The sequence below is a fragment of the Chamaea fasciata genome, unplaced genomic scaffold (genome assembly GCF_029207755.1).
Source record: "Chamaea fasciata isolate MVZ Bird 193981 ecotype frontalis unplaced genomic scaffold, bChaFas1.0.hap1 SCAF_2, whole genome shotgun sequence".
In the NCBI taxonomy this organism is placed as follows: Eukaryota; Metazoa; Chordata; class Aves; order Passeriformes; family Sylviidae; genus Chamaea; species Chamaea fasciata.
Window position 1 is genome coordinate 50,778,840 of NW_027094087.1, and position 17,095 is coordinate 50,795,934.

At 38.1% G+C, this 17,095-nt stretch overlaps 1 protein-coding gene across 1 annotated transcript in view; it reads right to left on the minus strand.

Annotated features, from left to right (window-relative positions):
• TRPC4 (transient receptor potential cation channel subfamily C member 4) overlaps positions 1-17,095 on the minus strand; it is a 132,328-nt gene that overhangs the window by 61,928 nt on the left and 53,305 nt on the right. The window lies entirely within an intron of this gene.

Sequence of the window (17,095 nt, forward strand, 5' to 3'; positions counted from 1 at the left end):
GATTTATTGGAGCAAATTATTAGATAAAGAAGGACGAGTTAGACACAAATGCTCCTCCCCAGTCCCTTGAAGTGAGCAAGATGGAAATTTTTTCTTGCCTCTCACTGGGTTATCTCAGTTTCATAGGGAAGAAAGAATAATAGGGGTCATAACTGTGAATCTCTGAAGGAAGCAATGACCAGAACACATGCAAGTTAGATTTAGAAAATAAAATGGTCAAGTAAATGACAAGAAAATATGTGTTTTCTTAAAGAGAATGTTGAAAATAAGGCTGTGTAGAGAAACAAAGGCACTTGCTGCAAAGAGCTTAATGTCTTAAGGCTCAATTCTACATTCACTTGCAGAAAGAAACATATTCTGTTTATAGGAAAACAGGGAAGTTAGTAGAAAAAAGGTCCCCAGAGACCATTTTTAAAGCCTCTCCTGATATGAATTTCTGTTTTGTCAGTCTTCTTTATCGGAAGAAGATATCTTTACTTCATTTTAAGCTTGTTTCTTTATTTTACACTACCAGGCTCTAAAGTCTTTCCCAGGTCAACACAATTTGTTCAATTAATATAATTAAGAATTTAAGTGTAATTAGCCAATGTCAATCAAAAAAATGGTATTAGCATTATCACTTACAGAATGCCGTCCACAGATCAACAGCCGAGTACAAAACTCAATCCACAGGGCACCACAGAGAGGTGCTCTGAGCGATGCTTTTCCAGGAGGAAGAAAAAAGGAAAAAAATTGACCTAAAGTTATCTGAAGGCTAGAAAAATAGATGGCCATTGCAGAGGGGAAAAAAATTGATGCAAGTCTCATGACAGCACCATGGCCTCACAGCCAGGTGAAAAAACACAAGTGGAATTGGAGTGGCAAAATAGGGGTGGAAAGTCAAGACTGGAGATCTGGCATTCAGGACTGTAATCACACATCCCCAGGGAAGCAAAACCTGCCCGGCCATAGTGTATTGCTGACCTTAAGTAGCTGTGCCAGATTCTGAGAAGGTACATGGACTCAACAGGCAGAAATCCCTTTTCTCCCATCTCATTCACTCAGACATGCATGCTTGGCTTGGCACTGAGTTTTGTTTTAGCACAGGACTGTGGGCTGACAGAGCTGGCACACCCACCCTCATGATCCCATGCTGAGGGTGCAGCTATCCTCACAGGTGGATGTTCACAACCAGTGGTTCTGAGCCAAGAAGCTTCTGTGCAACTCCACTTCTGCTTTCTTTATTCTGAGGTACAAACATAATGGTGTAGCATGTGCAGAGAAACATGAGTCAAATATTACTCATGAGGAAAGGAAACCAGCTGAGAATATACTGAAGGTACATATAGATGGAAAGAACACTTGGGTACAAGAACAAATAGAAGCTCTGTGTGCTGTGCCTGGTCTCAGGCCAAAACCCACATCTCTGGACATATGAACTTCCCAGAGGACTCTGTGGCTCTGCCCATGCTGCTCTGTCAGGTCTCTTCCAGGGTATCTCTGGGACGTCTGTCACGTCCTGGCTGGATACTGCACAGAGCCCTACTGGGGATGCCCAGGTGCCCAGAACACATTCCTGTCCAGTGTGAACTTGGCTTGAAACCCATGTATCTTTTCTCTCCTGGCTTTGGTGTCAGTGGGGGAAGTGAGACCTATTTCCAACCCCACTTCTCACAGGTTATTTCAGTCTTAGATTTATCTTCTCTTTTACTTACATATTACATAGGAAAAAAAGAGAACACTGTGTACATACACACACACTTTTTATGCTCTCTAAATTGCAGCTGTGGCCATGCCTTTGAAACTAGAATGGCATGAAAATGGTGGTAGAGATTTAAACTTTGCATTAGTAGAAATGAGATTTTGGGCTATCATAGAACTGAAAAAGGTTTACAGAGAGGTGTGTGTTGTGTTCTGATAGTGTCTGCTACAAGCAGTCAGACTCCCCCTTGGCCTCAGGTTCAGGGTACCAGAGAGCGAAGGAGAGAGCTGCAAGGGCAGAAAACTCAAAGTCAGGAAGCTGTAACTACAAACTCACTGACTGCTCAGAGTAGAACTCTGTCATTTCACGTCGCTAGTTTGGTACTTTCTGACAGTGCTAAAGTAACATTTGCTTCAAGCCCTGCCAGAACTGAAGGCTATCTTAAACATATCATCAGCTGCAAGCTCTGAAAAATTAAGACAGCTTCAAAAAAAATGGCCTTACAGTGACTGACTTGTACATAGGGTCCATTTCCTTACAAGCCGCTTGCTTTTTCTCATAGCTTATCAAAACCTTTCATCTTAAGCTCAGATTCAAGGCTAATGCACACACTTTGGAATTCATTGCATCAGAATTTACCCAAATATAGAAGTATTTACTAAATCTTTTCAGCCTTAACTTACAGAAACATTTAAACTTAAAGGGCAAACCCTAAGACTTCAACCTTAATTACATCATGACTTTAACCCCTGATCCTTTACCTCCTATTTTAAGCTTTTGTACTAATTTAAATGAAAGAGAGAATATCAAAGTAATAAGGTCAAATTATTCCGTCATCTGAAGCAAAATGAAGGAATTATCTTTGAAGAACTGAGTGCTCTCATGGCATTCAGAAAATTTCAGCATCTAACAGTTGACTCGGAGTACTTGCTCTTAAGTTATCAGACTTACAATGAATTTTACTTTCAAACTACTAAAAACAATTCTCTTTAAAGAGAACCAAACCAAACAACCAGCACACACTGATACTAGCAACACATTTGGAAGCTTTGACAGAAAACTCACAGGAAACATTAGAGTGTTCCTTAAATCCTGGAGGATGCAAAGATACTAGGTCTTACAGACATTGACTGTGACCAACTTCCCAAGGCTCAGCAGTAATGTAACTATATTATACATTTTGGAGTTAGTGTGCTAAGTTTGAGGCTGCTTAAACTTGGCAAAGTCACATAATTTTTGCCTTACATTTTGTGAAGAATTTCTACTTCAACACTATTTACAGGGCTGAACAAAGAGGTTTAGGTGACTATTCGGATTTGTTATGAATGTCTATGTCATTAGAAGACAAAAAGACAACAAAGCAGAAAATAAAGGATAGTTTGAAGTCTGAACACTTCAGTGCCCAAGGGCATGAGATTTTTTTTGTTGCATTTATCATCCCTGCACTCAGTGTAAGTGGGAATGAGGCAGTCTGGTTTGGATATCTAACAATTCTTTTAGATACCAAATGGAACAGTCCTCTTCAATGTGTTTACATTCCCTGTATGGTCCGGGTGAAGACAAGCTCCTTTGCTATGACAGGAAGAGAAATCTAGGTTAAATTAATGCCAGTTAGGTCTGAGACATTTTCCTGTCCCCATTACATCAAAGGCGAGACCAATCATTGATCATCTCTTAGACATTCAGGAAACAGAAAAATGTAACAGTCAGTTTGGACAAGCAAGAACGTAAACCCCATGGGTGGACACTCTCTCCATCTAGATTGCTCATAATAGCTCTCATTACTGCAAACTCTCAACAGAGAGATTGAAAACTGCAGAATACATTTACCTGCTGTTTAAATGCAAGAGCTCAGAACCTATGAAAATCTGGCTCCTTGGGCAAACAGATAGCTTCCCTGGCTCTTGTCCTTGTTTATTTATTTGCAATGATTCTGTCTTTTGTTTGTAAACAAAAGCAAATCCCACTTGGTTTTGGGCAGTTAGGGGAATAAATTTCTGAGTCATGTCCATCATGACAGCATGACTGGGGGAAAAAACCTAAAACAAAGGCAAAAAGAGAATATATGACAGATAAGATGAATACATATGTCATGCAGTACCGGGTTATATAAGGAAATTATTATTATTATAAAAGTGTGTCATCAAAGTTCCAGCTGCTTTATTGCTGTTTTTCTATAGCTGTCATCAGTCAAACACCTTGAAAATGCTTAACTCTATATTTCGGTACAGCCCACAGCATATGAGTTGTCCCTATGCATACACAGTTCCATGCTTTACATTCTGGCTTGTTGAGTTCTTCTCTTCTTTGCTTTGCTATTATTGTATCATTTTTGTATCACCTAAAATACATAATGATTAAGACAATGGAAGTAGTTCCCCAGGGAAAGGTTCAAAAATTCCTCCTGCCACAACTCCTTTACCATGAACTAAGTCACCAATAAACATCCAGATATATTGAAAAACTTAGAGATATCATTTCAAGACAACTTGAAGTCAGTCATCACAGCACTGGAGGGGTCTTGGGACTCACGTTGAAACTACCCTCACAAGACCACAGGACTACAGTGGTGGGTCCTGATTGTCTGAAAGTGTTTTTCCCCATCCCAGGGTGCTCACTGTGCATTGTACAACTGGCATGCTGTGTGGCCAACAAATACATAGGGCAGGCAAGTGTATGGAAGTGGCCAAGCTGAGCACAGGGACAGTATCATTTCTGAGCAGTGTGCGTGACACTGGCCATGAAACATCCATCTGGCACACCATCACTGTCTGCTTTACAGAGGCAACCTCCCTGGCATCCCTGCCAAGGGTTCTACTTGTTTACTGTCCTTGAACTCCTTGCATTTCCTAAAGGTAAGTACCACACCCTTAATCTGCTACTGAACTATTACCTTTCATTGGATAATATTCTACTTCTGTGTCTATTTTTTTCTTTTTTTGTAGGAAACAGACACATAACAGATGTAGAAAACAGGGGTCCTAGGCACTGTAAGCTGACTAATAGCAGTCTAAGGACTAAATGTAAATGTTTTATTAATATTGTAACTTCTTAAGAATGCATACTTTCATAAGATTTAATTACAAATCGTGTCCTTTAACAATTTCATACCCACATTTTACCTCAGTGCTGGCAAGGTGTTTAATGCTTGTCTTCCAGATTACTTTTCTCTGGAGTCTAATATCATTCCAGTTATGAATTAAAGCCAGGTAGGTATAGCCAAAAATAATAATTAAAAATCAGATATTTTTGTGTGGACACTTTTTAATAAATCATCTGAGATTTTTTTTTTCTTGTTTATCTTGAAAAGTTCCTTTATTTCAATATTTCCCTATAATCTAACATTTTTTCCAGATTAAATTATTGTGATTATACTATATGATTATAATTCTAATTATTAATTTTACAAAATGTCACTAATATTTTCACAAGAAAACATCTAATTTTATATAATACCTAATTTTATAATATAATAAATATAATTATAATAAATTATTTAATTTTATATAGCTGAAATTGGGTAAGGTAAACACTCCCCTCAGTATAGAGTTCAACATAATTTATTCTTCAGACACAAGCCATGTGCTAGCTAGCTCAAAACTTGGTTACTGTGCTATCTCATGCTGGTACTGACCCACAGCTAGCCATGGCTTTGTCTCCTAACCTGCACTGCTGGGATACAAACAGGTATTTTTCAAAAGTACTGCATTCATCATTTTGGCCAGGTGTCCAGGATGTGTGAAAAGAGGGCATGAACAGTATATGCTGAATGTGTTACCTTAGGAGTTTGTTTTTAGTCTGTCTCTTACTGGTAAGGGGGTAAAGGCAACATTCTTGCCTCTGTGTAAACCCTTCTCAATGTACATCACATGTCACAATTTATTTCCATGGCTCAGGCCTAAATGCCCTCATTTGGTGGTAATATGAATCACTGTTAGCAAAGGATATCTTCCCCCCACTTAGAATAGTGTTTTACAAAATATCATGTCCATTGATTTTGCTGAAAATTTACTTTCAGCTTTGCTGGGACATGACTGGATCAGGGTTGTTTGTAGTAATACAGAATCCCTGTCACATTTAAGGAGATTTCAGTGCTTGCATTTTTACAAGTCTGTGGATTTTGAAAAGTTAAATTTACAAGTTTGAGTTATTTTCCTCCCTTTTTTTCCAAGAACAAGCTGAGTTTTCAAAACCTTGGATGTGGTTTTTTTAATCAGCTACACTTAACCTACCCCAAGATGGGAGCTTTCTAATGCTTGTTAATTCTCATCTTATTGCAGCTGAACCAATCTGTGTGTCACAAAAGTCACATCATGGACTGATCACTTCCAGTCTCCATGACAGCCACATTGCACAAAAAGCATTAATGTAACACATTAAGGAAAAGAATTTGACCAATCTGTTCCTAACGCTCTGCAGTGGTGGGTGGATATGTCACACCATTTCCTCACAATGTTTCTGATACTTCATATGCTTTACCTTTGTGCAGTTTAAGCCCATAAATTCTTGTTCTATGGAATGTGAATACAGAGAATACTTTATTTCTTTACTTAGTTTCTGTTTTCTAATTTTTCATTCACTTTCCATAGGGGGGCTGGAACAAGACAGCCTTTAAGGTCCCTTTCAGCCCAGGCCATTCTGTGATTCTTCAGCTGCATGATCTGTGCTCATTCTGATGTCATCAGATGCAATACCAACTTTTGAACAAGAATATGGTATTGTCCAGCCTTTTTATGTTAGACTTGCTCTAATATTCCCTGCAGAACTATTATCTTAATTGGTTTCAATGTCAACATATACTTGCTTATTTCTGCTCCACTTAGAACCTTACTTTTTTTTCTTACTGAACTCCTTTATTTTTCATAGAAATAATTTCTTGCTTGAGAAAACCTGAATTAAAACTGTGTCCTGCAACAGCCTTGAGATCCCCCCACATTGTTGGCTGTCTACGGAATTAACACACCATCTATTTCATCTAAAATTTCATGAATAATTGCACTGATGGGGACTGACCCCAGCAGGACTGCTCATTTCATCCCTCTGCTGAATTCTCATGTCCTGTTTCACCAAGTACTGTTGGCAACTCCTGTGAGTGTGGTTTACTTAGACTGTATTTTGAGTGACAGTTTATGAAATCTTACAAATCTTGAGCTTTATGATATGTACTGCTTTTCCTCAACATACAGAGCTTGCTATCTGGTGATGAATGATAATTATATTGTTATGACAAGCTTTGTTCCTGACAAATCTTAGTAGACTGCTATTCATGTCTATATTTTCTTCAAGGTGCTTACAAGCAGAATGTTTGACTATTTTGTTCAGGATAGTCCCTGCTGTAAAAAACTATGGATTTCTTTTGTTTGAAAAGATAGAATATGGAATGGAAGGGAATGCTGTAGAATGAATTGATAACAGTTACCAGAGAGTAGCAGAGGAAAAGATATTGGATTTGATAGGTTTAGGACATGACTTTGTTGGGTGGGACACATGTCAAATGACTTCAGTGCTTTATTTCTCTCCCTTTTTTAGAAAAATTTTTTAATTTAATATCTTCTTCCCGTATTTCTGAAAGAACTCTGATCCAAAATACTGCCTGTACACAAAACTGCTCATTCCCAATTAATTAATTCCTGTGAGAATTATGCCAGTAGCTTGAGCAAGGATGGGAAATTGCTTAAAAGTAGATACTTAATAGAGGACAGCCAGGATATTTAGAATTTGTTTTCAGCTATGGAACTTACACTTGTTCTCTCCACATACAATTTTTAAACAGGTAAAGGAGTGTTTCTAGTGGGAATTCTGGGCATTGCTTGATTGCTCATAATGAGGAGTGACAAGTAAAAGTTGTTTTCACTCAAGGGACAGTGAAAGAAGAAAAGTAAAATGGTTTGGAAAAAACCTGAGAGCTGAGAAAAAAGAAATATATTATGGAAAGAATTAAAGTGGAACCTGAATTATTTATTTCCATCATGATAAAGCTCATATATACCTCTCTCAGAGTTTTCATAATGCGTAAGTCAATAAGGAAATGTCCTGAATGTTCAAAGTACATCTGGGGGGGGGGGGGGGGAGGGGGGCTTCCCATCTGAATTTTTAAAATGGATGCATAGATAATTTTCCCAAACACAGAATGGTTCATAAAGATAAAATAATTTTTATTAAGCTCAGGTCTGATATTCAATTTCCTCAGAAACTGTCTCTGGTCTGATTAGTAAAACGTGGCTCCAAAATGGCTCCAGGGGTCGCCTAGAGAGGTGGAAAGAAATTGGCTTGCTCTGACAATGAGGTTTTCAGAGAAATGTCAGAACAAAGGAGTTCTTAGAATCTAAGCAGGATCCTTTGTTTATCCCTGAGCTTCCTAGATCTAGAAACAAGAAAGGTGTCCCACTGGCTATGGAATTATAAAGACCATTTCTGAAAAGGAGATTTTGCAGAAAAGACAATAAAAGATTGGTGGCCACCCTTGGTATCAACAAGCTGTTTAGGAGATACAAGTGTCTCAGAGGGTAGGAATTAGCTGAACTTCTTTGCAGCTATATGCAACTATTTAACATTGCAAAGTAATTTGTGATATCTTTATGGATGGGAAGTAAATTTAATGTTTGAGAATATTAAAAGGGTTATACTTACAAAGAACAAAGTGGGAAACAGGCAAATTTGCGAAACACAGAAAAATTTTCTCTCTGTTTTAAAAATATTAAGAGAAAGGAATACAAGAGATTATGACAGAGACAAAGAAACCTGTATCTTCAGAGGATGCAGAGGAACTTCACAGTAAACTGTTTCACAAGTACATTATTCCCAGTATGTTATTCAGTGGTTTGTTATTTAGCAGCAGCTCTACATTTTGAACCATACTGTAGATGTCCCATATTTCACAGATACAAAATACAACATTTTTTCTGAAGTATACAGAGGAGACCAAGGCTCACACAACGATGCTAGGATATGCTGGGAATGAAAGATGTATTTCAGAGGCAAAAGATTGAAAACTGAATTTTATAACAGGTTGATGATATTCTCAGCTGGATTCAATTCCTTAACAACAGACATGTTAAGATCCTCCTTGCATACACGAATCAATTGAACAATCCTTCCACTTTTAAGGTTTTGGAAACTTGAAAGTAAACAAGAGAAGATTGCTAGAAATAAAAATATTCCCTTTGAACTCCCATTTCAAAGATATCAAAGGAGAAATGGGAGAGACATGCATTACTATAACCTGCCCTACACAGTAAGAGACCAGGTCAGAAGAGTTAGTTAGAGGTATTTAAGGGCACATTGGTAGAAGGAAGCCTTTGAAACTAAAGCCAAGGGGAATGGATTGGTTCAAACCCTTAATACTCCTTGTTTCAAGTTAGGCTTAACTTAGTATTGTATTCCTCTTGAGTTCACCAATTGATTGGATCTTGCTCTGCACAGATCTTACACATTTGGTGCATCCATATGTAAAGAGGTATTTCTAATGTGCTTTAGGATATGAAAATACTTTTTTCTTTGAGCGTATGTAAGTCTTTTTTTACTAAATTCAGGGCATGGTAGTAAGCAGAGACTTAATAAACAAAGGTCTAAATGAGCAAGGAGCAGAGAAGATAAATTTAATCTTAGCCAGATTGCTTGTACTTACAGTAAATGTCATAAAACAAGTTGGTAGCAAATAAAATGGTGGCAGACTTTTTTGCATTTTCTGCAAATATTCAGCTGTACCTCAGCAGCACATAATATGAAATGTTACATTTTGAGGGTAGATATTTCAGGTTTCTTTTTTTTTTTTCCTTTTCCCTGCCAGAAGGCCTCACACACTGTGACAGCCCTGCAAACTTAGATAATATTTTATTACCAATCATCAGTAGTGTTTTAGTAGCTGAGTTGAAAGGGGAACTAATTTTGCCTCCTGTCAATCTGGGGTGAAGATATGGAAGATACAGATCCTGGTACAGGCACAAAGTACAATTAAAACACTTCTGTCAGTGCAGCATGTGACATACATAGCCTCTATCCAGAAAACAGTTGGTAAATTGACAAGCTAAATTGGTAGCCTCCCAAGACAAGTAAGCCCCTGTTATCACATTAAATGGGCTTTGTCAGTCAGTCTGTTGTGACTTTTGAATTTGTTGGATTGCTCCAGGTGGGTGTTAACATGAAGGAATATTAGAAATACTAAATTCCTGCAAGTTTCTCAAAAGATATGGATGTTTGAGATCTGAAGAAAATTCTGGAGTGTGAGCGCAGCTAGGTTACTAGACACCAGAGAATTCATACAAAACCAGGATACTATGAGTTTATCACCCTCTTCAAAAGCTTTGATGAATGCTCATAACATAAAAAGAGGAAATTCAATCATGATGCATATATTTAGGTGGAAATCAAATTTCATATATTTCACTGCTCACAGAGAAATTCGACAAGAGATGCCCTGTGACACAAGGAAAGATTATGGTGGGGTGTGGAAGACTATATATGATCAAGCTTCTTGACAGTGGTGTTTCTGTTTCTTAAATTTTCCTAAGGTTTTCCCATGGCTGAAGGTTTGAAAAGCAATTTGTTTTATATATTATTATGTATGATTGCATGCTTGACTCTCAAAGACTAATGGTCACTTGGAAAAAGTCTGTCAAATTCTACTCTTGCATTTTTTAAGAAGTATCTCCACAGGCAAGTTCAAGGGAACTAAATTTGAGCACAGTGGCTCCTCACAGACAGAATTCTAAAATGGTGGCTCTTTGAAAATATTTTTCAGTGGACCACTGTTCAGCTGTTGGATTGCCTGGAGGTTTGTGTCCATCAGAAACTGCTGTGCCTTGAGCTTCTTTCAACAGTAGGTGGTTCTGTTCCTAAAATATTTCCTAAAATATTGAACTGGGCACTGTCAGAAAGAGGATATGTTGCAGAAGAATGTACAGTAGCCTATTTATCTTCAGAATTAAACATCTAATGATAAGTCTATATCTGAATTATGGTTTTGAGCTCCTATTATACCCAGGAAAACCTAGGGCTCATCTCAGTTGCCACAGGTTTTGTGACATAATTGGGAGGCCACAACACATGTCTCACAGATATTCTAAGATGCTTCATATTTCACTTACCCACTACAGGTGAGCTAATGAGCTGGGCCTCTGGTTGATGTAGTGAGTGGAGTCCAGAGAAGTCTTTTTTTTAACTTACACGTGAGCAGTAAATGGATTGATTCAAACAGCTTTTTACTGCTTAAGACACTCTAGAGAATGAGAGAGACCTACACAGACATGACATGAGACCTACTGGAGGATGTCTCTCCTTTTCAGTGCAGGCAGGGTACAGGGTGGACACATCTCTGCACAGACTCTGAGTTTCACTGCTGCCTTGCCTTCAGCTTCAGGCATCTGAATGGGGGGCTGGTTTCCACCCCCTTACATACATGTATCTGCATACATGGCATATATTTATACAGAGCACAGATCTCAATCTGCCATATCGAGGGCTAAAACATTAACTGTTCCTTGAGAGGCTGCTCTAAGCAGAAAGGATACCGGTTTGTTTATATGGTTCCTTTAATGCTTATAAATTTGTAAACTTCCTAAGTCAAACTGCATCACCAAGTGTACAAATAATTGGCAACGGGGATTTCTAGACCTTAAAGACAAGACTACCTCAATCAAAAAAGGTTCTGTTTGTCGAATCTCTCACTCTTAACAAATTTATACTACTGGCCTCAAAGCTGATTCTTAACCTGTTTTCAGGCCCTGAAAGACTGTTAAAATCTTTAGATGAAACTATCTTTGCAGTTGATGAGTTGTCAGGAAGTGAAGGCAGGGAGATTTGGCAAAAAGGATGCCAGACATGGAGGTTTGTGAAGATGACAGTACAGGACCACAGACTGTAGAAGGCAGAAATTTTGGACATCTTTTTTAATTTGCACACTGTCGCTATTCTGATTGTAAGTTTGGCTGAGTGCTGTAAAGAAGAGCTCAAAAAACATGAAAAGAAGGGAAAAGCAATCAGCACAGAAAATGTGAACTCTTGAAGAGAAATCTGACTTTTATGCAGACCTTATTTTTTAATTAACTTTCTAAAGATTTGGAGGTTTGTTTTTTTTCCTAAAGGGTTTGATTTATTCTAGATTTACAAATATTTTTGGTAATCTGCACTCATCTCCTCATGGTAGGAAAGTACTTTCACTTCTAGCATGAGCTTAAAACAAGAAATATGAAAATGTCAGCAAATAATGATAGAAAAGTACCTAATATTTCCAAATCTATATCACTTAAAGTTTAAGTGGAAGCTTGGTTCACCATCCATCTTTAAAATAAATCTGTATTTGTCATCACCAAAGTTTTCTGGATTTCTGCAAACTGCTAAACCAAAGGATTAGATTCATAGCTGGGAAAAGTCATCCTCAATAGCACTACCTTCTGGGAATCTGTCTGTATGGATCCCGACAGTCAGAATTTTTCTTTATGTTGCCAACAAAAAAATGGCTCATCATTTTGTTCAGGTCAAGAAACTGTTGTGTTTCCCCATATTTTGGGGAAATATTTCTTTTGCTATTGCTTCAGCCATGGAATATTATGATTTAGCATTTTTTACAAGGTGACGGATGCATATTGTAGAACACATTTCCTACCTCAGTATTGAAATTGCTAGGAGCTCTGTTTGATGGCATAGGCATACCAGCTTCTGGAGTATTTCGTAATTGTCACAGGTTTTTCTACTCATCCACCCACCTTAACTCTGATGCATATAAACACAGACACTTTGGGTTTTTTGCCAAGACATAATGACATTTATGTGCAGCTTTTTTTTTGAACTTGAAAACAGCCAGCAATTTTCTAAAAACCCAAGAACAATACTTCTGTAGATTTTTAACTCCATTCTATATGTAATTAGTCAGCTCTACCCCTACAGTGCACCTGTGCTACACGTTGTTTTCATGTGTCCAAATGGTTATATGAAAGACTGAGCATGTGGATAGGCTACTATATCAATTTCATCCATAAAATGAAATATCCCCTACAGAACCTCACCCATTCATCCGTCTATCAATATGTCAGAAAATTCTAACTAATCAGATGCCACTGGGAAAAAAATACTCAGCTACCCACTCAGGCAGCTAGCAGTGGAAAGAAACAACCTTTTGCCCTCACGTTCCACTTCAAGAATGTGTACTTCAAGCCCGACAAAGAATCTCTGCAATGCCTCCTCCATGCTCATTACTTGCTAGACTGTCATTAAACACAACATTCAAAAAAGACATTTAGTTCATAAACTTCTGTGGGAGACATTTTCAAAATGATGTTTGAATCAGATGCTTCAAGCAAAAATGATGCTTGAATCTCAACAGAAAAAGAATATCCCACATGAGGTTATGACTGGTATTTTGCAGAGTTACTGGAGAAAGATGTTTAGATTAGCAAACTACCAGGCATCATGCAGTGCTCATTAAATCTTTCCTTCTGCCTCCTCCTGATCAATGTAACTCCCAGTTCAGTTACTGGGGGAAAATTTTAAAGAGCATTAAAAAAATCAGGTTTAACATTTATGTAAAATCCATTGCAGGCATGCTGGGCCTACAACCTGTGTACATTCCCTGGTCTTCTCCATCTGTCACCAGGTGGAAGTACAACCCTGACATAAGAGCTTTCGCACATACGCCACAGGGCTGGGTGGCAATGCAGGACTGAGAAAATGACATCCCATGAGGCTTGGAAAGGAAACAATGGGCCAAAGCTGCCTAAATGCTCTGCACACATTAAGGGAGACTGAGACTGAAACTGGGTGCCGCTCCAAAGAAGAGCACTGGCTTCATCTCATGACCCTGGGACTCCTCAAAGGGCAATTTCAAGAAGTCCAAGGATACTGAGAGACATTAAAAGAACAGAGTGGGTGACGTGGCCGCATGCAGGTAATCCCCTAGGAGATAGGAGCTCTGCCAGGCCTGATAGGAGCCCTGTCAGAAGAGCAGCATCTATGCTGCCAGCATTTCAGGAATGAAAAATGACTTGACAGGCTCTGTGCTACTTTCATACTGTTTCGTGACTTTTCACTTTTAGACTTTTTCTCTGTTTCTGGGACTGCTGCCAGACTGAAGGCACTTTGCCTGCAAAGCTCTCTAGCCTTGTTGTCTGTATTCCTTCCCAGTTAGCTTAGGTGAGTGCCTGAACATCCACACAGAAGTCTGTTCCACTGGCCTAGAAATAATACTGTACAACATCCTTGACACTTCCTCACACAGGACCATTCCCTCATCCTGGGTGTTCTCTTACAGTCTTTCATTCTCTCCAAAACTACATAGCAACACTGGTTAAAAAGAAAAAAAATCAGATATTGAGACACATTTTGGCATGAGATCAGTCAGTGTTTTCTTCTGATGAGAATTGCATCAATAGAGTCAAGTGAAAGTCAACTTACACTGCTGTCCTCCTCTTTTCTACCTCCACACTCGAAACAATTATCAATCAGATACATGGATTAAGATTCATAAAATACAGCTTTAGCTTTTGACAGTAAAACAATGCCTTTTCTCTCCCTACCTCCCAAAAGGTCCCACAACAGCAAGGTTTCCTAGCAATCACCTGATAACTCTTCCTGTCCAAGAGTTCACAATGGCTGCTAGCACACTGAATAGCACATAAATACCACAGCATTCCTGAATTCACATCTGGTTTGCGAGATTCAGAGCTGCCATCTTCTTACATGTGAATTCTCACCTCACCCATCTCTTCAAAATGCCATTCCTTATAACAGCACAAAACCACAGCTTGCTGTGGTTACCCCTGCCACAAAAACGTTCCTCTACTTCTTTTCAATTCTTTCCTTACAGATAAAGGCTAGAACATACCATACCTAAAGTCTACCATGACCAGAGAGAATAGTAAAGAGGCCTCCACATACTGATGAGGAAGGGTTGCTCACAGTCTGCCTGCAGAGAAAATGCTGATGACCTAAATGCTGAATCTTTCAGTCCTTCAGAAATGTCTGTATCTAAAGTTTCAGAGGATTGGGCTTTTGTCTCTTCAAATAAATACTTTTTTTTTACCAAATATTTTGACAACTGATTGAACTCACCCTTACTTGCACCTTTGAGAAATTGACAGGAAAATCCATGAAACCAAAAAAAAAAAAAAAAAAAAAAAAATTGTATATGCCATGGACTTGCATTTTTAGAGGCCAACACATTTACAAGCTGAAGCCTGGCTTCCTGACTTGACTTTGGCAGAGTAAGTAGAGGCAGGGCTTTTACATAAAGTAGCTTATGATGTAACTTTATTGCTTGTCCTGGGAGAGCAAAAGGTCTCTGAGAGTTGCAGCATGTGGATATAGTTCATTTTCAGCTTCCTACTTCCAGCACTATGCCAGTGATTTCTACTTTGCTCTGCATGTGAGCCAGGTACTCATCACAGTGATCACATCCCTCCATGTCCCAAAGTTCTCCTTCCTCTAGTAATTCTCTTGTATTTGCAAATGCCAGTCTGGCATTAGCTCAGTATTTATTTCACACATCTGCACATCTATTCCTAGAGTGTCCAGGCATTAAAAATACCCTCAAGTATCACAAGACTGACATATAATAGTGAACAGAAGGCATAAAAGCACTGTCATGTGCTTTTTTCTGCTAGTCAGACAATGCTGTAGACAATGCAGTCAGGTTTCCAAGCCCTAAAGCAAGTCTGTCAGCTAATATAATGCTACGTGCATTCAAGTCTAATAACTGAGTTTTCAGCTTCACTTATGTGATTTGCAGCATCCTCAGAAGGCAGCTACACCTCTGCTTCAGTCTTTCCTGAATATACACAAATATCCAGATGGTCAATCACCCAGCTAATGATCAGTGCCCAGGTTCCTTAAGCAGTAGAGCACACTGTGATTTAGATAAAGGTATTAATTTTTTATGCTGCCTAACCCCCAGCCCATCTGTGGATGCTGAATGCAATTTAACAAGACAAAAATGTTTTCTGCAGATACTAAATTTAAAAGAACAACTTTTTCTTCCCCCTCTTAATTTGGCATTCAGCTATCCGTCAGGGTAAGCAACAAGTGACTTGGCAGATAATTCAGGACATATGGCTTTGAAGAATGGTAATTTAAAAGTACTTGGACAAGTTTCCTCAACTCATTCACATTAATTTGTGCTATTCTCTTTTACTTGTGCTCTAGCAGCTGGTACAGCTAAAAAAGTATAGAAAATATAATGAATATAATGCAAGTGACATAAAAACCCTTTTCCTGAATTGGACTAATGTATAGTGCAAAAACCTCACTCAAAAACTGAGAAATAGAAAGAGTTCAAAGACAATTCAGAACCATTAAACCTACACACCTCATCTGTAGTCACCAGGTGGCACCAGATGTATCCATATATTGGTAATTAGGTTAAAACCATTGTAACCATTATCTTTGAAATGTTGAGCACATCATATATGAGTGTTAGGTAGAGCCCTACAGCTGAATGATCAACGGACCAGAGAGTTTAGATCTAACTTTAACAAGATCTGAACATTGTTTTATAGTTTGCCGGTTTGGGAGGGGGGGTGGGGAAGGGGTTTGTTTGTTTGTTATATTGGGGGTTTGTTAGGGGTTTTTTGTTATTGGAGTGGGGTTTTTGTTTATTTTGTTTTGGTGGGGGTTTTTTTTTGTTTTGTTGGTTTTTTTTTTTCTATTACGAGGAAGTGGAAATTAAGGAAATTAGGGAAATTAACTCCGAATTTGGAGATGTTGGTTATAAAACTTTTCCAAGATTGCAAAACACAGATTATTTTAACTATGTGCATTGATTCTTGGTCAGAATTAATATATTGTTATATTTGTCCCCTTTTCTTTTGCAACACTGAAAATGTTTCAAGCTTTAAATCTTGGAAGATAACCAGTTCTTTTAAAAGATATATTTCAGCAGTCCTGAAGAATCATACCTTTCTGTTGATACAAGAGGACATTTTCTTCTAGGTTTCTGACATTGACAATGAGAACTTGAATTATATAAGAAATTCTATGCTTAAAAATTATTTCATTTTACAAATATAGCTACATTATTGTATGAGGTGAAGCTGAAATTAGTTATGCATCATACATAGGATTTTATCTCATGAATATAAAAAATAGTGAGACCTAAATCATTTACTTGTGAATCATATCAGTTTTTTTCCAGAATTTCAATGTTCATAACTTTTATCACTAATTTAATATTTGGGAAACTGTTTCTTGTGCTTGGAAGTATTTAGCAAGGTGTTTTTCTTTCTATTATTATCTGTCTTCTTTAGAAATATAACTTCTCATCAGGGACCAAAAAAAAAAAAATAAACCAGCGAAAAAGGTGAAACCTCACTGAATCGAGGGCAAAACTCCCACTAACTTCAAGGGGCCAGGATTTTACCACATGTGACCAGATTTATTGAAAGAAGGAAAGCAAAACAAGACAGCCAAAGACATCATGTTATTAAA